This window comes from Sphaeramia orbicularis, chromosome 2, assembly GCF_902148855.1.
Source record: "Sphaeramia orbicularis chromosome 2, fSphaOr1.1, whole genome shotgun sequence".
NCBI classification, from domain to species: domain Eukaryota; kingdom Metazoa; phylum Chordata; class Actinopteri; order Kurtiformes; family Apogonidae; genus Sphaeramia; species Sphaeramia orbicularis.
The window spans coordinates 20,021,516-20,046,423 of NC_043958.1; the positions used below are offsets into that span (position 1 = coordinate 20,021,516).

The 24,908-nt window shown below is 32.5% G+C and overlaps 1 protein-coding gene across 1 annotated transcript in view; it reads right to left on the reverse strand.

Annotated features, from left to right (window-relative positions):
- The window catches only part of slitrk6 (SLIT and NTRK-like family, member 6), a 51,290-nt gene extending 39,807 nt beyond the window's left edge, over nt 1-11,483 (reverse strand). Inside the window, exon 1 of the mRNA XM_030155600.1 lies at nt 11,132-11,483. The gene's annotated coding sequence lies outside the window, so the exon portion shown is untranslated. The remainder of the gene's footprint in view (nt 1-11,131) is intronic.
- Nucleotides 11,484-24,908: the final 13,425 nt, after the last annotated feature.

A 24,908-nucleotide genomic window follows, 5' to 3' on the forward strand; every position in this document is an offset into this window, starting at 1 on the left:
ACAGAAATAGCCCATGTTTTGGTCATATTCCAATCAGATCTGTAAAATATTCCAATTCCAACTTGATATCATTGATACTGATTTATTGGATCAATCCACTTCCTATCTGTTAAAATTGGAACATTTTTCAAAGTTGCACCAAATCCAGAATCAGATCCAGATCGAAATAATTTCAATACCTTATCTTGACATCATCACATGGAAGCTGTGTACAAGTTTGAAGTCAATCAGAACTGGAGTTTCAGAGAAAAAGACGATTGAAATTTTTTCCCCATAAGAGCCCATGTTAAATTTTCCGTAAGTTCCCGCATCCAGAAGAACCAGAAGAAATTTACACTGGATATCATTAATATTTACTGAGTTATTGCATCCATCCATTTCCGATGTCTTATAATGGGGTAATTTTACAAAGTCGTGCCAAATCCAGAATCAGATCCGGATCCAAATAATTTCACTAACTTTTGTTGACATCATGATAAAGAAGCTGTATACCAAGTTTGAAGTTAATCAGAATTGTAGTTTCGGAGAAGACGATTGAAATTTTTGTAACGGACGACAGACGACGACAACAGACGACGACAGACAATGACGATGGACGACAACGGACGACGACGACGGATGACGACGACAAATGCCGCATGACAACAATAGTTTACAGCCTATCGGCCAGTAAGCTAAAAACAAAAAAAAACTCGAAATAAAAAAAAAAATAACGCAACTATGTAAAACTAATCCCATCCTAATAGGGCTTTAGAATTTAACATTAGCACTGTGTCATCCCTTTAGATTGCTACCCAATGAATAAATCTAATTTTTTTTCCATCCTATACTGTTTAGGTCAGTGTTTTTCAACCTTGGGGTCACCTGAAATTTCAAGTAATTGGTGAAAAAAAACCCAAAAAAAACTTACTAATAAAAAATATCTGGTGAGTTGACAGAGACAATCCCAATATATAAAAGACATGACAAACTCTGAAGCTGAAACTGAAGCACTGTGGTTCTGTTTATCTGTCAAATGTTCATTGTGGTCAGTTTCAGATGCTGCAGCTCTTTCATAATTCATAGTTTGAGTTCTTGTTTGTTCAGTATTAATCGTCAGCCTTGTAAATCCAAGCTGGACTGACTGTACATATCCTGACCAAGGAAAATCAAATTCTCACTTTGTGCAGTAATCTACACCTGGCTTTTCTGCCTCCGTCCATAATAATATACATTATATAGACTAAATATCATCTAAAATTAACATTTATTCGCAACTAGGGATGTACTGATAAACCGCGGTAAAATTGCCAACAGTTAGTATTACCGTTTAAATTTTAATTATCATGGTAACCGTGTTTGATTACCGTACTTTTCCGGAGAAAACACCTATGTAAGGATCTCTTTTTATGTCAAATATTTGAGTATAGTTTAATTTATTACAATTTTGATTTTCTATAACCTAATATCTGGAACCAATATTCACTTTTAAAGTCTTTGAAAAGGTTCGTTAAGCATCTGTGTGTCATTTATGCAGTAAATTATATACAGTTTTCAAATTTTTTGTGTATTTTTGTCCTTTTGTGTTGATATAGTAGGTTAAAGTAAAAAAAATAAAAATAAAAATAAAAATAATAATAATAATAATAATAATAATAATAAGCAGATGAGATTGATGAAGTTGTGCTGGAAAAAAAAAAAAAGATCCCAAACATGGGTATAATAAACATTTGTTTATATAATATATAAAGGCACAATCAAAAGTATGTAAAAATGGACAAAATAGGCTCAGACCACTAAGGGTTAATATTTGAATGTTTCTGCAACAGAAGGTACATTGTGCCAATTATTTTATTTTATTTATTTATTTTTTTGTTTTTCTTTCCAAAATACAACTTAGTTAAATTATTTCAGTGCGTATATTAGTAATTTCTGAACATTCTGAGCACAATTTCAACAATACTGTGATAATAATGATAACCGTGATATGAAATTTTCATATCGTTACATCCCTATTTGCAACATAGTACAGCTATTAAATGATCGAAAACTAATTAATTTCAGCAAAAAGAAAAAAAAAAATATATATATATATATATAAATAAATAAATAAATAAATATATATATATATATATATATATATATATATATATATATATATATATATATATATATATATATATATATGTTTTAAATGTCTGGGGTCGCCAGAAATTTGTGACGTTAAAATGGGGTCACGAGACAAAAAAAGGTTGGGAAGTACTAGTTTAGAGGGTGTTTGTACGAGGTAGACTGAGGCTATCTAACAGGCAGCCCATCAAATAGTAAATATTTATTTATTATCTATTAGGGATGGTGCATATAAATCAACATATACAGCAACTGCAGCTTTTTAATATGCCAGATTGTAGCATCAGTGCTAATTTCCATCTGTAATCCCTTGGCAGGTGACAAGAAAGATAATATTGACAAAAGACAAAACATCATAAAACCACTGTGAGGACAATCTACTGAGGGTCACAGGCTTGGTTTTCCTTCATCTAGTGTTGAAGTTGTGATTTGAAGGAGGTATATGATTGTGAGTCTAATATTAAGTGGTAAACTATTCCAATATTTAGTCCCAGTGACAGCTAAACAGTACTAACATGCCTATTTGCAACACTTTGCATCATTTTGCAGCACTGCCACAACAGGTTAACTGTTAAATAAAAATATTGGAAATGTGTTGGCGATAAATGTCAATTGTACATCCAATATTAAAGTAATACAACAAGCATTCCGACAGTTTGGAGTTGAATAGCCCTGAGATAAACAAACAAATACTGTATCTACAGATCTGTTCAACTTCTGTACAATCAATCAAAAACATTGACTCGAAAGTAAAAGTAGTCATCTGCAGACTGACGCTCATACGAATTCCGAGTCTGGTCGAAAAAACTTAACCCCGGAGCCCTGTGAAAACTATCGACTCTCTAGACTCAATAAGAGAGCCACTGGCCTGAAGCACCCACCTCCTATGTCATTTGAGAAAGAGGTTTACAGCGAGTGGAGCTTTTACTGATGGAAGCAATTTTCTTCCAGGTGTTTCGAGATAACACAAACCCGGACGGTGGCTAAACAACAAGGCGTGACTAAGCACAAACAAGGCGAGACATCCTGGTCAAGCTATTGAGGCTTTAGCTTTTGCGTGACAGGTACATAAAGGAGTGTTTTCTCACAGTACGAGCCCTACCTGCTAATTTACTCCACACTGAAGACAAAAAAAAAAACACCGTGAGAGAGAATGCAAGAGTAGACTTTGTCTGTGTAGGTTCTCATTTGCTTAAATCATCATTCTTCTTGGTAGTTCCTCTAGGTTTAGCTGGACTGGTTTTCTTCTTTACCTCTGCCAAGGAGGTTATGTTTTTGTCGGCTTTGGTTTGCCTGTCTGTCTGTTTGTCTGTGTGCAAGATAACTCAAAAAGTTATAGACGGATTTGGATGAAAATTTCGGGAAATGTTGATACTGGCACAAGGAACAAATGATTAAATTTTGGTGGTGATTGGGGGTGGGGGGGCCACTGATCTGCCTTGGCGGAGGTCTGTGCTGTCTTTTCTAGAAAAGCACTCGCAGCGCGCCCCCCCCACCCCTGATCACCACCACAATTTAATCATTTGTTCCTTGTGCTAGTATCAACATTTCCCAAAATTTTCATCCAAATCCGGGGCGCTGATCTGCCTTGGCGGAGGTCTTCGCTCTCCGAGTGCTTCTAGTTTGAAAATGTTTCATCTCTCATCCAAGACACTTCTTCAGTTCTAATAACTAGTGAGGGGAGGGGGGGGGGACTGGACTTATAAACCTGTGAAGGGGAGTGGTCGGTGTCGGTTCTCATTTGCCTAAATCATCATTCTTCTCGGTAGTTCTTGTGAGTTCAACTGGACTGGTTTAGCTCCTTCGAAAACATTTCGTCTCTCATCCAAGAGACTTCTTCAGTTCTGAAGAACTGAAATATACCAGATCTTCTGAAGACGATCAGTTCTGAAGCACTGACATATGCCAGATCTTGTGAAGAACTGAAGAAGTCTCTTGGATGAGAGACGAAACATTTTCAAAGGAGCTAAACCAGTCCAGCTGAACCGAGAAGAACTACCGAGAAGTCTATGTAGGTGTTAATCCATATACTAATGAATTTAAGTGTTAGGGTCGTAGAAAGGGTGTGGCCCTGGGGGCTTCGTGTGTGAGTTCCAGGGTCTTTGATGAGGGGTTGGGTGGTTTTCAAAAACCAAAACTAGACCAGTTGAACCGAGAACTACCAAGAACAACTACCGAGAAGAACTACCGACAAGTCTTTGTAGGTGTTAATCCATATACTAATGAATTTAAGTGTTAGAGTTGTAGAAAGGGTGTGGCCCTGGAGGTCAGGGTCATTGGTGGGTATCGTGTGTTAGTTCCAGGGTCACTGATGAGGGGTTGGGTGGTTTTCATAAAAGCAAAACCAGTCCAGTTGAACCGAGAAGAACTACCGGGAAGTCTTTGTAGGTGTTAATGAATTTAAGTGTTAGTGTCGTAGAAAGCGGGTGGCCCTGGGGGTCAGGGTCGTCGATGGGTATTGTGTGTGAGTTCCAGGGTCTTTAACGAGGGGTTGGGTGGTTTTCAAAAACCAAAACCAGTCCAGTTGAACCGAGAACTACCAAGAAGAACTACCGAGAAGTCTTTGTAGGTGTTAATCCATATACTAATGAATTTTAGTGTTAGGGTCGTAGAAAGGGTGTGGCCCTGGGGGCTTCGTGTGTGAGTTCCAGGGTCTTTGATGAGGGGTTGGGTGGTTTTCAAAAACCAAAACTAGACCAGTTGAACCGAGAACTACCAAGAACAACTACCGAGAAGAACTACCGACAAGTCTTTGTAGGTGTTAATCCATATACTAATGAATTTAAGTGTTAGGGTCGTAGAGAGTGTGTGGCCCTGGGGGTCACGGTTGTCAGTGGGTATCATGTGTGAGTTCCAGGGTCTTTAACAAGGGGTTGGGTGTTTTTCAAAAACCAAAACTAGACCAGTTGAACCAAGAACTACCAAGAAGTCTTTGTAGATGTTAATCCATATACTAATGAATTTAAGTGTTAGGGTCGTAGAAAAGACCCTGGGGGTTTCGTGTGTGAGTTTCAGGGTCTTTGACGAGGAGTTGGGTGGTTTTCAGAAAAACCAAAACCAGCCCAGTTGAACTGAGAACTACCAAGAACTACCGAGAAGAACCACCGACAAGTCTTTGTAGGTGTTAATCCATATACTAATGAATTTAAGTGTTAGGGTCGTAGAAAGGGTGTGGCCCTGGGGGTTTCGTGTGTGAGTTCCAGGGTCTTTAACGAGGGGTTGGGTGTTTTTCAAAAACCAAAACTAGACCAGTTGAACCAAGAACTACCAAGAAGTCTTTGTAGATGTTAATCCATATACTAATGAATTTAAGTGTTAGGGTCGTAGAAAAGACCCTGGGGGTTTCGTGTGTGAGTTTCAGGGTCTTTGACGAGGGGTCGGGTGGTTTTCAAAAAAAGCAAAACCAGTCCAGTTGAACCGAGAAGAACTCCAAGAAGTAGGAGACGTGTTGCATTCAGCCAGGGGTCGTTTCATTTCAGCCTGACACGGGATAGCTGATTAGACCCCCTCCCTCCCTCCCTCTTGTTACACTCTACCGCTTCGGCGTCCGTGCGCGTGGGCGTGCGTTCCGTCGTCTGCGAGCTCCCTCAGACTTGTTTACGTATGCGCGCTGACCGTCAATCAATTCGCCGGATGCCCCGTGGTGTTCCCAGGCACCAATTATAACGGGACTTGTCCCTTTTTGCCTCTGTATTGGAAGTGATGTGGCTTGCCCTACAGGGTCGACACCACCGCTACACCCACATATCTGCAGAGGTTCTGCCAGCGCCCGCGGCCCTCCATCGCAGTCCTGGAGAAATGATAATTATGACATCCGCCCACTCAAGAGGCAAGAGATAGTTCAACTCCCTTGCTCCTTGTTCAGGCCCTTTTTCTAATTTTTTTTTTTTTTTTTTTTGACTGATTCAATATTCCGTGGGCTAGCGCTGCCTGCTTTCTCTGCCGAAGCTCTCCAATATATCTGCAGGGTTTTTCTGTCTGAAAGTACTGCGCTTTAATAAACTTTCACAATGCCTTTTTTCACCTCTTCTAACCCTGAGTTGACGCTCTTAAAACTACAGGCTACTCACATAGGTCAAACCAATAACATTTAGCGATTTCACGCTACAAATTGCACATTTTCCCTTCATTGGACACTCTTAAAAATAGAGATCAGAACATGTATGTACCTAAAAATGTTCTCTCAGAAGTACAATATTGGTCTTTAGGAGGCCAGAATTGCACCTTTAGACTATGAAAAAGGGTCCAAAGTTATGTGAAGTACAAATTTGTACTATAAGGTACCCTGCAGCATTAAAAAATGCTAGGATAACTTAACAGTAGGCCTAATTATAGTTAAAACATTATTTATTCTATATCATACTGTAATTACTCTATATTATATTTAATAATAATTTGTGTTTTAACCCTTTCATGTATGAATTATGAGAACCTTAGTCAATATTATTTTCTTGAGTGTTTTTATTCCTCTTTAGGCATGAAAAAACAATGCAATTGATTTTTTTTTACCCATTCATGCATGAATTATGAGAACCTTAATCAAGATTTTTTTTTTTTTTTTTTTCTCCTGAGTGTTAAAATTTTCTTATGAACTTATTTTTCATGGAGTTCCAAAAATGTCGACTGTGTCAGCTGGACACCATATATATCAGGTGTGTCAAACTCATGTTGGTTCAGGGGCCATATTTAGCCCAATTTGATCTCAAGCGGGCCAGAACCAGTAAAATAACGACTTAATAACCTATAAATAATGACAAATCCAAGTGTTTCTTTTTGTTTTAGTATAAAAAAAAACAATTAAATGATGAAAATATATAAATTTTCCAAAAAGCTCTGAATAACCTGAAAAAACAGAAATTTAATTTGAAAAAGTGTGTGCAATTTGAACAATATTATGCCTAATAATATGTCTAACCAAATGTTTATGTAACATTTCATAACAGGCAGAACATTGTTAAAATTTTGGAGTTTGGAACTAAAATTTGAACAGTTTCTACAGTATTACATCTCTTATTATTATTATGAACACAACTACAGATCACAGTGAATCTATAAATGCAAAAAAACATTTAGTAACAGACAGAATATTGTCTTTTTTTTTCACTTCAATTTTTTCCACGGAATTTTTCACAAAGGAAATTTATAGTTGTCATTATTTATGGGTTATTGTGTTGTCATTTTTACTGTAGATCACATTGGTCTGTATGTGGAACCTGAACCAAAATGATTTGGACAACCTGGACTGTTCAGGTTCATTTTTGCACTTTCCTCCTCTGCAGGGCCGGAATGGAACCTTTGGCGGGCCAGATTTGGCCCCCGGGCCGCATGTTTGACACCTGCGATATATATATAGTGTGAAAACTATGAAATAAAAACATTTTTCATACTGCTAATCTGATGTTTTCTCACATTTTATCATACTCTAACACTAGTCAGTACTCACTTCACAAAGATAACATGCAAAAAAAAACTATTGTTTCAAAAAAAAACCCTGTTAATTACAGTCTAATAACAATAAAAAGCTATTGATTTACACTCAAACATATTAGTGCAGATCAGGTTTATCAAGAACAGCAAAGTTACAGCAATGGTCTGAATGTCAGTGTATTATTATGGGATGGTGCATAAGCGTCCACTGTGTTGGCTGATATGGAACTAAAACAACAAAACACGTGAATAAACAATAGAACAGCTGTAGAATAACTGTCCACTGTAGTGACCAGTATGCATGAAAGGGTTAATCTAATAGCCCAGTTAGCTCAATGATAATAGCCTAATAATGTTTTTTAGCTTATTAGAACCTCTGATTATCGTCATAATCTCTGTTTTATCAAGTTTTCATTCACATATCCATGTCTTGATGTTGTAGCTTGCCTATGCCATTATTATTATTATTATTATTATTTTTTTTTTTTTTTTTTTTTTTTTTTTTCCTCAATTAGGCCGCCAGTTCAAACTTTAAACACTACCGTATTATCAACTATACGAGAGTTTTCTTTCTATGTAAAGTATTTAACCCTTTCATGCATAGTGGACAGTTACTCTACAGCTTTAACCCCGTGCTACTTCTGTGTCAATTCCCAAATGAAATGTTCTTTATATCGAACCTTTCCCAAGTGATTTATTTATAACATTATCCTCTGTATTTTTGTATTTTATCAGCATTAATTAGGTATTTTCCTGTATTTAATTTACGGATCATGTAGATGTTCATAAAAGCTCAGATTAAAATTGAGGGTTATTATATCAGAAGCAGAAAAAAAACTGCAGAAAAAGTGACTTTTGCAGCCTAATATATCATTAAGTGAACTTAAAAAACAAGCATTTCCATTCACTGTCATTGATCCAACTCCATGGGTTTTACTGGTGAATCAATGTTGTAGAAGATGACGGTGTTTCCATGGTAACTATGTAGCCTCTGAACGTCCAAATGGGTCATATCTGATGACCATGAAAAGATGACAAACTGTATTTTACACCAATTATTTACATGTATTAATAGGATTAGTGGATCAGCAGGTATTAAACAGTTTAGATCAGTTGATGATTTTGGTCAATGATGGATGTTTGGGTCTTTATGGGTTAATCTTGTATATTCATGGGTTTTGTTGTTTTAGTTCCATATCAACCCACACATCGAACACTTACGCATCATCTCATGAACTGCGATTCATACCATTGTTGTAACTTTGCTGTTCTTGATTGGCTCTTAAGTGAAAATCAATTGTTAATATTTATTTTTTTTGGCATATTATCTCCATGAAGTGAGTAATTACTAGTATTAGAATATGTTAAAATGTGAGAAAACGTCAGATTAGCTGCATTAAACATGGTTTCATTTCACTGTTTTTGTATCACTTTATGATATCGGGTTTTAAATACATGTTTCTTTGCTTCAAGAATAAAATTCATGGTGTAGCTGAGTGGATATTTTTGTAATTCCATGAAAAACAGGTTGATTTAAGAAAAAAATTCAATCACATTGTTTTTTTTTTCATGCCTAAAGAGGAATAAAAACACTCAGGAAAAAAAAAATGTTGATTAAGGTTATTATAATTAATGCATGAAAGGGTTAAGGTACAGAAATGTCTCTTAAAAAAGTACACCCCCAGCGACAAGCATTTGTACCCTTTTAAGTACAAGCTGGTATGGTACCTCTATTTTTAAGAGTGTAGACAGACTGACCACTAGAAAACCGCAGGTCATGGACTGAGAATTAACTACGATCCGATGATTATTAGAATAACAGCATTTTCCAGATGTATCCAAAAAAAAAAAAAAAAAATCATCAATCATTAATTAATCACCAGTTATTCAGGCCATTACACTTTGGCACTCCATAGTGTTATATACTATAACTATAGCCTCGATTCATCCAAGCAAAAAATTAGGATCCAAAGTCAATTATAAAATTCACAACTGAAGACTTAATTAGACACTTCTTTCCTTCATTAACTTGCACTTAAATAGAAGTACAGATTCAGCGTTAACACAAAGAAAAAAAAAAAAAAAAAAAAAGTCGACCAATCCTGTAGGACAAAGTGTAAACTAATTAAATGAGAAATGAATGTAGGAATGATTATTTAATATTTAATATTTAATAAGTTGATCTATATGATGAGGAGTGAGTGTGCTTGTTATGGAGTTTAACCCTTTCATGTATACTGGTCACTACAGTGGACAGCTATTCTACAGCTGTTTTCTTATATATTCATGGATTTTTTATTTTTTTTTTTTTTTTAATACATATCTTTATTAAAGTTTTAACACATTCCATATCTTTTCTGACATGAACTGGTAACATTGTGTAGATCTCCCCTGAGTATAAAGCCCCCAAAATCACAAGCCCCCCCCCCCCCCCCCCCCCCCCCCCCCCCCCCACACACACACACACACACACACATAGTTTTGACACAATTTATCAGTAAATACATGTTTCTTTGTTTCAAAAAATTTAACGCATGGTGTCCAAGTGGACATTTTTGTAACTTCATGAAAAAACGGTTCATAAGAACATTTTATTTATTATTATTATTAGTAGTAGTAGTAGCAGTGGTAGTATGTTTTTTTTTATTTTTTAACTTTTTTTTTAAAAAAATTTAATATATTTTTTTATTTATCAATCTTTTTTTTTTTCATTACAAAATTTTCAATCACATTGTCTTGTCATGCCTAAAGAGGAATAAAAACACTCAAGAAAAAAATATTGATTAAGGTTCTAATTCGTGCATGAAAGGGTTAAATAAAGTTGAAGTGGATGAAAATGGTGCATGAACACACAGGAGGCCACTTGGAGTAATTATATATATATATATATATATATATATATATATATATATATATATATATATATATATATATATATATGCATGCATAAAAAAAAAAAAAAAAAGGAAATATAACTCAGCTGTTTTAACACAAACCTCCTATTGTGATTATTATTATAGTCATTAAGCGACATTAAAAAGAAGTTTTTGGTCATTTTCGGTGCGTAATTGACGCACCGTACAGGCAATGACAGCAGTGTTGATTACCATGGCTGCGGTGCGCCGTAGGATACAGTAACTGTGTGTGGCAGACAGCCAGGTGTGTGCTGGAGGTAATGGAGCCCCCTCAGGAAAACTCACAAGACCCCCACCACCACCACCACCACCACCACCCACCCCCCTTTTTTTTTTTTTTTTTTTTTTTTTTCCCTTCTTGTCAAATCCAGGCACTTTTTACAGGACTTTCTCTTCTGGTAAAAATCATGTCAGTGTTTTTTTTTTTTTTGTTTGTTTTTTTTTTAGTGGAGACATACTGTACATGACATTACATTATAATTGTTTATTATTTATTTGTATTTTTTTTTAACCCAAATGGTCCACACCAGAAGAGATAAGACGAGTTAAACCACCTGGATTCCGTTTTATTTAACAATACAGACTAAAAAAAAAAATCCTCTATAAAAAGTAATCACCTTATTATTGACATTTTAAGGCTTATACAAAGACCGTAAACGCACCATTTTTGTGTGACTTACCTGCTGAAACTGAAGAAGAAAAAAAAGGCAACTCCAAATGTACAGTACTCAGTCCATCAGCTGCATTTGAGAATGAGAAGGAACGGTGTGTGTGTGTGTGTGTGTGTGTGTGTGTGTGTGTGTGTGTGTGTGTGTGTGTGTGTGGTGGGGGGGCTATCTCCGGTTCAACACCGACACACACACGGAAACTTCACAGGCTCCTTCACAGTCTTCTTGTCCTATCCTTGTCCCACACAGTCTATTTTCTTGAGTCCTACAAACGCGGACACACACATAGGATACTAATAATTCCACTGGATTTCAAATAAGCAGCTCCCGGTGCGCGTTTTTTTTTTTTTTTTTTTTACTCCGGTCCCGGGATATGATGAGCGGGCGCGTTCCCTTTCCCTTACAAAAAAAAAAAAAAAAAAAACAAGAAAAAAAAAAAAAAAAAAAACAGAAAAATTAATTAGAATTAAGTTGCAGGTTCAAACCGAAGCGCAAACGCACTGAAAATTCTTGCATCATTTCCAGTCCGGTTAAAAGAACCAAAAGTGCGCACCGTGTCCAGCTCTTGCGCAGCGACGCGCGCTCTGTGTAGTTAAACCAATCTGCGATATATTGGAGTTGCTTCGTAATTTGCATGCTGTAGAGGTGGACTAGAAGGAAAGGAAGCAGCGTCAAGACAAAAGAACACGGTCTGGTGTGTACTTTCAAAATAAAAGCCCGTGTATCCAATGCGTAATCCTTCGCGTCTTTTTACGCGCGTATGTGGGATAATCGCACTGTTAAAGCGTCGACAAAAACAAATGACATACCAAATCTAAATCATCCTATAACATTTTAAGCACCCTTACAAGCTATTGTCTCCAGTTAAAAATGATCATATTTTGTATTAATAAGACAACTTCCGGTTTTTCCCGTGCGTAACTATAGTTTTCTTGACACAATCGGGAAAGCTCCCTCACACTCAGAAATAGCTCCTCCCCTTAGAGATTCTTACTTAAAAAAATAAAAATAAATAAATAAATAAATAAATAAAAACATGCATTGATGAGTTTTAAGAGCGTGGATGTAAAACCAAACCCTAAGGAGCAGAATAATGTCACACAACTGAGTGGAGAAAAAAAACTACATTCAAAACAAACAAATTGGTCCCATAGAAAGTCCACAGATCTATAATTCACATAAGATATCTGAGAGAGAGAAAAAAAAAAACAGCAGTGTGGAGGTTATGCTTAAGAAAATAATCTATGGAAATGCCCGAAGCGCCGAACCTGACCTTTGACCTCTTTGCAAAGCCAAAATTGATTAGGTATTAATATTTCAGCTTGAGTTTCCATTTAATGATAAAGTAAATAAACAAAAATAAATAAATAGAGAGCGTCAAAACTGTTGAAATGTGTTTCTTCTGCTTCGTTTTATTATCATTATTATTATTAGTAGTAGTAGTAGGAGTAGTAGTCGTCGTATATTATTATTATTATTATTATTATTAGTAGTAGTAGTAGTAGTAGTAGTAGTCGTATATTATTATTATTATTAGTAGTAGTAGTAGTAGTAGTAGTAGTAGTAGTAGTAGTAGTCGTATATAACTATATTATTATTATTAGTAGTAGTAGTAGTAGTCGTCGTATATTATTATTATTATTAGTAGTAGTAGTAGTAGTAGTCATATATTATTATTATTATTATTATTATTATTAGTAGTAGTAGTAGTAGTAGTAGTAGTAGTAGTCGTATATTACTATATTATTATTATTAGTAGTAGTAGTAGTAGTAGTAGTAGTAGTAGTAGTCGTCGTCTATTACTATATTATTATTATTATTATTATTATTATTATTATTATTATTATTATTATTATTATTATTATTAAAGTCAAAACTGTATAAAACACATGCATGATACACAATGAACAATAATAATAATAATAATAATAATAATAATAATAATAATAATAATAATAATAATAATAATAATAATAACAATAATAATAATAATGATAATAATAATATATTATTTTAGTCTATTATTTTGCTTTTTATTTTTCTGTGCAACAGTGTTTTAGTTGTACAGCTGTTTTATGTTTTTTAATCTATTCTTGTATTTTTCTTTCTTTTTTTTTTTTTTTTTTTTTCTCTTGTAAGTTGCTTGGGAAAAAAGCCAAATGCATACATGTAAATGTAAAGTAAATAAAACAGAACAACAAATAATTATATTATTGAGTCATATGATGCTTTTAAAATCATTAACACAGACGAATGTTTTTAGTTGAATTGTTTTTTGTTTTTTTTTTTGTTTTTTTTTTTGGAGATTATTCCATGACTACGGTGCATGGTATTATTATGAAAACCTTTCTGAAGTGATTTATCATCATGTATTACAACATTATTCTCTGTATTTTGTGTTTTTTTCAGTGTAAATCATGTATTTTTCCTATATTTATATATATTTGCGGTGCCAAAATTGATTAAGGATCAATATTCCAGCTTATGTTTCTATTTAATGATAAAATAAATAAACCTTTACGTCACTGAAATGCGACAAACATTGCAATTCGGTGTCAAAAGAGGAGAGGCAGCAGGAAAAAAAATTCTTACTTCCATAAACACAGTGGAATTTGAAAAAAATCGGATTTGTGCTGTTTAAACTGTCTTTAAAAAGTCGGATACAGGTCAGATATGGGCAAAAAAATCGGATTTGGGCCACATTTGCCTGTAGTCTGAACGTAACGTTATTTACATGTATTGATAGAATTAGTGGATAAACAGGTATTAAACAGTTTAGATCAGTAGGTGGTTTTGGTCACCAGTGACTGTTTGGGTCTTTATGGGTTAAATCAGGGGTGTCAAACATGTGGCCCGGGGGCCCAAAGGGTCCAGTTCGGCCCCTGGGATGTTTTTGCCAAGTGCAAAAATTCCACAGTCTTGAATTGAATTAAGCAAAAAAAAAAAAAAAAAAAAAAAAATCTTGAATTAAGCCAAAAAAAAAAAAATTAAGCCAAAAAAAAAAAAAATCTTCAAGTAAAAAAAAAACAAAAAAAAAAATTCAATTAATTAAAAAAAAACTTCAATTAAGCCAAAAAAAAAAAATCAAATTTAGCAAAAAATCTTGAATTAAGCCAAAAACAAATCTTCAATTAAGTAAAAAAAAAACTTAATTAAGCAAAAAAAAAAAAAAAAAAATCTTCACTTAAGTAAAAAAAATCTTGAATTAACCAAAAAAAAAAAATCTTCAATTAAGTAAAAAAAAAAAAAAAATCTTCAGTCAAGTAAAAGAATCTTCAATTAAGCCAAAAAAAAAAATCTCAAATTTAGCAAAAAAAATCTTGAATTAAGCTAAAAAAAAATCTTCAATTAAGTTAAAAAATCTTGAATCAAGCCAAAAAAAATCTTCAATAAGTAAAAAAAAAAATCTTCAATTAAGTAAAAAAAAAAAAAAAAAAAATTCAATTAAGTGAAAAAAAATCTTGAATTAAGCCAAAAAAAAAAAAAAAAAAAAATCTAGAATTAACAACTTATTTTTTTGTCTTTCATTTAGTGGAAAAAAATAAAATTAAATTATGAAAATATTTACATGTACAAACTATCCTGTAACACTAAAATATGAATAACCTGAACAAATATGAATAACCTGAAATGTCTAAAGAAAATTCCGCCCAATTTTAACTATTTTTCTTCCTGTTCATCAGTGTTTAGTGTCTTTGTAGATCTAATCCATAATGCACATGGACAAATGAGAAGTGGAGGAATAATATTGTTAAAATTGCACTAAATTTTCTTTCATTTTTTTCTTTTTTTTTTTTATAGCTTATAAAAGTAAGTATTTTCATAATTTAATGTTTTTTGTTTTTTGTTTTTTTACACTAAAACAAAAACAAAAATTTGGAATTGTCATTATTTATATATTATTCTGTTATTATTTTACTGGTCCGGCCCACTTCAGATCAAATTTAGCTGAATATGGCCCCTGAACTAAAATGACTTTGACAGCCCTGGGTTAAATCAAGGAAAATAAATCTGATGCATCAAAGTACTGCGACCAACCTTGGAATACGACTCCGATCCCTTCCACGTTGAAACTGTGGCTCTAATTCTCTGCAGCTTAATGGTTGATCACTTTCAGATGGGCTGAGAATGTGTCCCCTGTGTTGTGATTTTATGCGTCTGCTGTTTGAAGCCAAGCGGGTTTGTCACAGGATTAGTGTAAATTTAACTCCCATCTGGATCATCAGATTGGGGGAAAATCTTTGCTTGACCTCGCCGGTGACCCAACCTAGAAACATCTTTCCTAAAGAAGCTGTTTTCGAGGAAAAAACAGAGTTAACAAGAAAAACACTCGGAGAGCGCAGACCTCCACCAAGACAGATCTGCCCCCCACCCCCCAGCCCATTGTTTTCTTCCTTTTTCTTCATTTTGTTTTCATATTTTCTTCATTTTTGTTAATTTTCTTCATTGTTTTCTTCATTTTTCTTCATTTTGTTTTTATATTTTCTTCATTCTTGTTTGTTTTGTTCATTGTTTTCTTCATTTTTCTTTATTTGGTTTTATATTCATTTTTGTTCATTTTGTTCAATATTTTCTTCATTTTTGGTCAATTTGTTTTTATATTTTCTTCATGTTTCTTCATTTTCTTCATTATTTTCTTACATTTTCTTCATTGTGTTTTTATATTCATTTTTCTTAATTTTGGTCAGTATTTATATTTTCTTCATTTTTGTGCATTTTGTTCATTATTTTCTTCATTTGTGTTCATTTTATGTTTGTATTTTGATCATTTTTGTGCATTTTGTTCATTTTTTCCTTCATTTGTGTTCATTTTATTTTTATATTTCGTCATTTTTGTGAATTTTGTTCAGTATTTTCTTCATTTGTGTTCATTTTATTTTTTATTTTTATTTTTTTTCATTTTTGTTCATTTTCTTCATTATTTTCTTCATTTTGTTTTTATATTTTCTTCATTTTTCTTCTTTTTCTTCATTGTGTTTTTATATTATTTTTTTCTTAATTTTGTTCAATATTTATATTTTCTTCATTTTTGTGCATTTTGTTCATTATTGTCTTCATTTGTGTTCAATTAATTTTATATTTTCTTCATTTTTGTGTATTTTGTTCATTATTTCCTTCATTTGTGTTCCTTTAATTTCTGTATTTTCTTCATTTTTGTGCATTTTCTTCATTATTTTCTTCATTTGTGTTCATTTAATTTTAAATTTTCTTCATTTTTGTGCATTTTGTTCATTATTTTCTTTATCTGTGTTCATTAAATTTTTGTATTTTAGTCATTTTTGTGCATTTTGTTCATTATTTTCTTCATTTGTGTTCATTTAATTGTTGTATTTTCTTTATTTTTTTGTGCATTTTGTTCATTATTTCCTTGATTTGCGTTCATTTTATTTATGTATTTTCTTCATTGTTTTGCATTTTGTTCATTATTTCCTTCATTTGTGTTCATTTAATTTCTGTATTTTCATCATTTTTGTGCATTTTGTTCATTATTTCCTTCATTTGTGTTCATTTAATTTCTGTATTTTCATCATTTTTGTGCATTTTGTTCATTATTTCCTTCATTTGTGTTCATTTAATTTCTGTATTTTCTTCATTTTTGTGCATTTTGTTCATTATTGTCTTCATTTGTGTTCAATTAATTTTATATTTTCTTCATTTTTGTGTATTTTGTTCATTATTTCCTTCATTTGTGTTCCTTTAATTTCTGTATTTTCTTCATTTTTGTGCATTTTCTTCATTATTTTCTTCATTTGTGTTCATTTAATTTTTAAATTTTCTTCATTTTTGTGCATTTTGTTCATTATTTTCTTTATCTGTGTTCATTAAATTTTTGTATTTTAGTCATTTTTGTGCATTTTGTTCATTATTTTCTTCATTTGTGTTCATTTAATTGTTGTATTTTCTTTATTTTTTTGTGCATTTTGTTCATTATTTCCTTGATTTGCGTTCATTTTATTTATGTATTTTCTTCATTGTTTTGCATTTTGTTCATTATTTCCTTCATTTGTGTTCATTTAATTTCTGTATTTTCATCATTTTTGTGCATTTTGTTCATTATTTCTTTCATTTGTGTTCATTTAATTTTTGTATTTTCTTAATTTTTGTGCATTTTGCAAACAAACAAACATGCACACAAAGCTAAGTGATCACAATCCCTCCTGGTGGAAGTAATAAAAGTGAAACATTACAACCTTGAAAATACTTGAAGGCTTTTAACTGTGCATTTATTGCTTAAATTACATATGAGTTATGACAGCAGACCCCAAATGAACCATCTACAAAATAGTGTATTTTTTTTTTTATTATTCTTATCAGCATTATGTATTCAAACCCATTTCACAATGTCAAATAACTCCCGTGGTCAAAGTAAAAGTACACCGTATACTCGATAACACTTCTTTGATATCTTTCTATGGCGGCTTTCCCGTTTATTAAAAAGCAACAAAGCCATTAAGCAACATGTCGGTAAGTTCTTTATGTGCTTTTCCTAAGTAGCCCCGGTGCTTTATCACAACAGCATTAAACAGTAATAAATAATACAGTGATAAGATCCGTATCTGTTTGTTTTTGTGTTCTTTTGTAGCTGTTGTAGACTCGGTAAGCTTAGCGTGAATAGATCGTGGTCTCTTAAAGGACAATGGTTGTTTGATAATTTTATTTCTATGCTTTTTTTTTTTTTTTTTTTTTTTTGTCCGGTTTGGTTACCATAGCGTAGCACCAAAAAGTAAACATTAACATGTGGCACAAAGAATGGACATTATTAACCCTTTCATGCATGAATTTATGAGAACCTTAATCAAGAGTTTTTTGTTTTTTTTTTCCCTGTGCATTTTTATTCCTCTTTAGGCATGAAAAAAACAATGTGATTTTTTTTTTTTTTTTTATGAATTATTTTTCATGGAGTTACCAAAATGTCCACTCAGCTGGACACCATGCGTTTTATTTATTTATTTATTTTTTTATATTTAATCTTTATTTAACCAGGTTGGTTACTTAAGAATTGATTCTCATTTACAATAACGACCTGGTCAAACAGAATGAACAGCAGTACAGGTTGCATGTACAAACGACAGAACAGATTAAAAAATATATATATATATTTTTGAAGCAACAAAACATGAATTTACTGTCATACTCTGTGAAAATTATGAAATAAAAACATTTTTAAGGCTGCTGATCTGATGTTTTCTCACATTTTATCATACAATAATACTAGTAATTACTCACTCAGATAATATGCAACAAAAAAAATAACTTGTTAAAAAAAAAAAAAAAAAAAATCCCTGTATTGGCAACCAATAAAATTCCGCATCCACCTCAAAATACTCCTAATTACTTTTAAAACCCAATTCCATTTCTGACCTCCTAGTTCCCTACTCACCCTCACGACTGCTCCGTTCATCAAACATTAACCTCCTATCCATCCCCCGCTCCAACTTCTCAATAAAAGCTTTCGCAATTCTGGCCCCAACCCTCTGGAATAGTCTTCCCCATTACATCAGATCATCAGATTCCATAGACACCTTCAAGCGACTCTTAAAAACTCACTTTTATAAACCAGCATTTCATCAAATCTCTTCTGTTTACACTCCAGTGAATTCATGTTACTGACTTGACTTCTTCCCTGGAGTCTCTGTGCTTTATCGCCTCACAGGTTTTCCCAGGATCATCACCGGTTTTTCCCTGGATCTTCACATGATATGCAAAAAAAAAAAAAAAAATTGACAAAAAAATGTAGTTAAAACTGGGGTGAATGTTATATGGTTGGTATTTATCATCTCTGGACCTGCTGCTGTGGTCCTGCCTCTCTCCACCTTTATCTCTGGACCTGCCGCTGTGGTCCTGCCTCTCTCCACCTTTATCGTCATCACTCACTTATCCATATAGTTACGATAGTGTTTATTATGCTGTTCTATACATGTTCTAGTTCGGTTATCTGTGCATGCGTCTCCCCCTACCACCCCCCTCTCCACCCTCTCCCCCAGTCTTTCTCTATCTCTATCGCTCTCTCTTTTCTCCTCCTTTACTTTCTCAAGGTCAAGGCAGACGGCCATCCTTCAGGAGTCTGGGTTTGCTCGAGGTTTCTGCTAATTTGATCTATGTCCCCTTTATGTAAAGCACTTTGTCACATGTTGTTTTAAAAAGTGCTATATGAATAAAGCTTTACTTACTTACAAACCCAAATGAAAACATAACCTCCTTGGCGGAGGTAATAAAAGGCTGATTATTTCCAAATCACATGACCAGGTGGGTTGATATTTGCACATACTACAGGTTAAATCTCCTGATGACAGACCCTTTCACCACGGTGCTTAGCATCATGAGGGCTGGTGTTTTCGTCGCGTTAGCAAAGCACACATCCTTTAGCTGCGTTACAAACCCTGCCTTTTTGGCAAACATGCAGCGTACGTGTTCATTTCCCTCATTTACTCAGGTCCAGACTTGTACCATAACTGTTTACTACGCTCTGACGGTCCAACCTGTCTTTTGGGTTTTGTGTAAGTACAGACTATTCTATGTGTTTACAAGTTCATGTCAACAGGAAACGTACGGTTATCACAATCAAAGTGAACAAGTAGATTTGCATCAGTTATTAATCAGTATTGCAAAAAGATACCCCCAAAACTATTCCCAAAATGTTTCTTTGGCCGTCTTATTACTAGATCGTGCACTCCTCCGAATTTGAAGATAATCGGATAAAAACGGATAAAATGGCGACCCAATGAGCGTGAAAACATGTGCACAATTTGATTGTTATAAGAGAGCAAAATTATCGTAAATAATGTTTTGTAACGCAATAAATAATTACTACTCAACTCCTGTGTCTTTTTTATTACAAAATACACACGTCACATTGCTTTTCATTTATTGATCTTTTTTCTTTTTTTGATTATCAATTCTTATTTTCAGTACTAAGACAATCAACCATTTTGTTCTGAAAACTCTTCTTTTACAGCCCTTTAATTGTAATAACAATAATAATGATAATAATAATAGAATGGGAACCTGTTATTTAAGTATTATTATGACTAAATATGCACAACTAACAATGCGGCAAACGGATGTTTACGTCGAACCACATGTTTTCAATGGCGCGTTGTTCACCAAAATTCATGTAGTGTCCGTACACCAATTAGATTTTTTTTTTTTTTTTTGCTTAATTCAAGATTTTTTTTTTTACTTAATTGAAGATTTTTTTTTTTCTCCTAATTGAAGATTTTTTCATTTATTTATTTGAAGATTTTTTTTTTTTCTTTTTTTTGGCTTAATTCAAGATTTTTTTGCTAAATTTTAGATTATTTTTGGCTTAATTGAAGATTTTTTTTAATTTTTATTTTTTACTTAATTAAAGATCTTTTTTTGGCTTAATAGAATTTCTTTTTTATACTTAATTGAAGTTTTTTTTTTTGCTTAATTGAAGATTTTTCTTTGCTTAACTGAAGATTTTTTTTAGCTTAATTCAAGATTTTTTGCTAAATTAGAGATTTTTTTTGGATTAATTCAATATTTTTTTTACTTAATTGAAGATTTTTTTTGGCTTAATTCAAGATTTTTTTTGCTAAATTTGACTTTTTTTTTACTTAATTGAAGATCTTTTTTGTCTTAACTGAAGATTTTTTTTGTTGTTGTTGCTTAATTGAAGATTTTGTTTTACTTAATTGAATATTTTTTGTTTTGGTATAATTCAAGATTTTTTGCTAAATTTGAGATTTTTTTTGGCTTAATTGAAGAATGTTTGTTTTATTAATTGAAGATGTTTTTTTTTTTCTTCTTTTTTTTGCTTAATTCAAGATGTTTTACTTAATTGATGATTTTTTTTGCTTAATTTAATTTTTTTTTTTTTTTTTTTCTTAATTCAAGACTTTTTGCTAAATTTGAGATTTTTTTTTGGCTTAATTCAATTTTTTTTTACTTAATTGAATTTTTTTTTTTTTTTTTTTTTTTTTTGGCTTAATTTAAGATTTTTTTTTTCCTTAACTCAAGCTTTTTTTTTTTTTTTTTTTTTTTGGCTTAATACAAGATTTTTTTTTTGCTAAATTTGACTTTTTTTTTTACTTAATTGAAGATCTTTTTTGTCTTAACTGAAGATTTTTTTTTTTTTTTTTGCTTAATTGAAGATTTTGTTTTACTTAATTGAAGATTTTTTGTTTTGGTTTAATTCAAGATTTTTTGCTAAATTTGAGATTTTTTTTGGCTTAATTGAAGAATGTTTTATTAATTGAAGATGTTTTTTTTTTTTTTTTTTCTTCTTTTTTTTGCTTAATTCAAGATGTTTTACTTAATTGAGGATTTTTTTTGCTTAATTCAATTTTTTTTTTTTTTTTTTTTTAATTCAAGACTTTTTGCTAAATTTGAGATTTTTTTTTGGCTTAATTCAGTTTTTTTTACTTAATTGAAGATTTTTTGTTTTGGTTTAATTCAAGATTTTTTGCTTAATTCAAGATTTTTTTTCCTTAATTCAAGCTTCTTTTTTTTTTGGCTTAATACAAGATTTTTTTTTTCCTTATTTCAAGCTTTTTTTTTTTTTTTTTTTTTTGGCTTAATTCAATTCAAGACTGTGGAATTTTTACACTTGGTCGGATAAATGCAACCTGGCTTTTCCGACTGAAGTTGCATTGCAAAATATCAGATTTAGGACCACGTATGAAAGTGGCCTGGGTCAGATTTGTAAAAAATCAGATTTGTGCTGTTCAAACTGTCTTTAACAGATCAGATTCAGGTCACATATGGGCAAAAAATAATCCGATTTGTGCCACATTTGCCATGAGTCTGAACGTAGCCTTAGGTTATCGTCCAGTACATGATGTACATTTCATATGTTTACAACTAAGCTTAGACTGTGTTTTTCAGTCACATGGGTCTCCACTCCTGTCCTTAGTTAACCCCAGTGTTCCCATCCAACACATCCAACCACATCTGTACTAATAATAAATTTAAAAAAAAAAGTCTGAAAGTTGACTGAGCAGGATTTTAAAGGTCAGTAGATAAGATAATATATGTCAAAATCATCCATGTGTCACTCTTTTCTGCCTGCCGCTCTATGCTAACAATAGCTGAGTGACAACAGATGACTCACATCATCAAAAATACCAACACTAATCTTATTTGAGCACCCGAACGTCTGACTGTTTCCTTTTTTTTTTTGCACTCATAAGGTTTCAATGCGCGTAATTAGGGATACGCTTTAACATCGTCGCGCCAGAACACAATTTACGCTAATCAAAAGGCCACTTAGTCGGACCACAAGAGCCATGAAGGGGTCTCAGGGGTCAATTAGACGAACCAAGGGAGCAATCAGGCAGACCACAAGGGCACTTACACTGACCAGATCAGCACTCTGGGAGCATTAAATGACACATGGAAGTGACTTGTTGATGAACAGACACACTCCAGATAAATACTAAACAAACAGGGCAATTCGGTATTCAATAGCGCACGTTACTAAGAATGTCTGAACAAGTCGTGTTTTTAACCCGTAAAGACCCGAAAAGCTACCGACGACCCAAACCATCTACTGATCTAAACTGTTTAATCCCTGTTGGTCCATTAATCCTATTAATACATGGAAATAATTGGTGTAAAATGCAGTTTGTTGACTTTTCATGGACAAAGTTACCATGGAGACACCGTCATCTTCTACAGCATTGATTCACTAGTAAAACCCATGGAGTTGGATCAATGACAGTGGATGGAGACACTAAGTTTATGTTCAGTTCATGATAGATTTTACTGAAAAAGTCACTTTTTCTTCAGTTTTCTCCGTTTCTGATGTAAGAAATCTAGGGCTGGCCAAGTTAGCGCGTTACTACCGCGTTAACGTATTCATTAAATAATGCCAACAATTATTTTATTGCACGTTAACACCGTTTTATTATAACTCATATTATTTTGAAAGTCTGTTGTTCTTGCGCTGTGAATACACATAGGCAAACTGGGGGGGGGGGGGGGGGGGGCTATGGTAAAGTTATGCTTTTATGTCAAATGTTTGAATATAGTTTTAATTTATTACAATTTTTATTTTCTATACCTAATGTTTGGAACCAATATTCACCTTTCAAGTCTTTGTGTTATTTATGCAATACATTTTTCAAATTGGATTTTATCTTTTTTGTGTGTTTTTTGGTCCTTTTCTATTGATATAGTAGGTTAAAGTGAAAAAATAATAGGCAGATGAGATACATGAAGTTGTACTGAAAAAAAAGATACCAAACATGTGTATTATAAACATTTCTATATATAGTATAAAAAGGTAAAATCAAAAGTGCTCAAAAACGGGCAAAACAGGCTCAGACCCCTAAGGGTTAAAGCATTTGCACATCAAATGTTACTGGACTTTGAAGTAAATATTGACGTAACTTTAAAATAAAAAATGTGAAATATGCTACTTTTGGATTAATTGTTGAATACTGCATATAACTATGCGATTAATAACAATTAATCGCAGATATCCATGCGATTAATTGCGATGAAGAATTTCAATTGTTACATAACATGATGCACACTTTTAATCCCCCTCGACCAAATATAATGTAAGATTCTCTGAAAGTTACCGCCCTATAATTTACATTAGACTGTTGTGTAAATTTGGTGCGGAAATCTCAATGCATTCTTCAGATAATGCGATTATGTTGTCGAATGGACAGACAGACAGATGACAAAACAATGACAATACGCCGACAACCGGAAGTCGGCCGAAGGGGTAATATCCTTTGAATTTATACTGAACTTTTATGAACATCTACATGTTCAGGGAATTAAATGTAGGAAAATACAAGATTTACATTGAAAAAACTCAAACTAATAAGGATAATATTACAATAAATGGTGATAAATCACTTTAAGGAAGGTTAAATATAGAGAAAAATTTATTTGGGAACTGACCCAAAAGTAAAACGCTCTGGCTCTTTATGGGTTAAAAAACAAAACAAAACAAAAAAAAACATGATTTACATTGAAAAAACTCAAACTAATGAGGATAATATTACTATAAATGGCGATAAATCACTTAAGGAAGGTTAAATATACAGAAAAAAAATAATTTAGGAACTGACACAAAAGTAAAAAGCACTGGGTCTTTATGGGTTAAATCTAAAAAAAAAAAAAAAAACAAAAAAACATGATTTACACTGAAAAAACAAACTAATGAGGATAATATTACAGTAAGTGGTGATAAATCACTTAAGGAAGGTTAAATATAAAGAAAAATGAATTATGGAACTGCCACAAAAGCGAAAAACATTGAATCTTTATGGGTTAAATCTAAAAAAAAAAAAAAGAAAAAAAAGAAAAAAAAAAACAAAACATGATTTACATTGAAAAAACTCAAACTAATGAGGATAATATTACAATAAATGGGGATAAATCACTTAAGGAAGGTTGAATAAAGAGAAAAATTAATTTGAGAACTGACCCAAAAGTAAAAAAACACTGGATCTTTATGGGTTAAATCTAAAAAAATAAAAAAAAAATAAAAAAAAACATACATGATTTGCATTGTAACAATTGAAAATGATGAGAATAATATTACAATAAAAGATGATAAATCACACTGAAAAAATAATTTAGGAACTGACCCAAAAGTAAAAAAAAAAAACACTAGGTCTTTATGGGTTAACTGTAGGAAAATACATGATTTACACTGAAAAAACTCAAACTAATGAGGATAATATTACAATAAATGGTGATAAATCAATAAAGAAAGGTTAAATATAGAGAAAAATTAATTTAGGAACTGCCACAAAAGTAAAAAACGTTAGGTCTTTATGGGTTAACTGTAGGAAAATACATG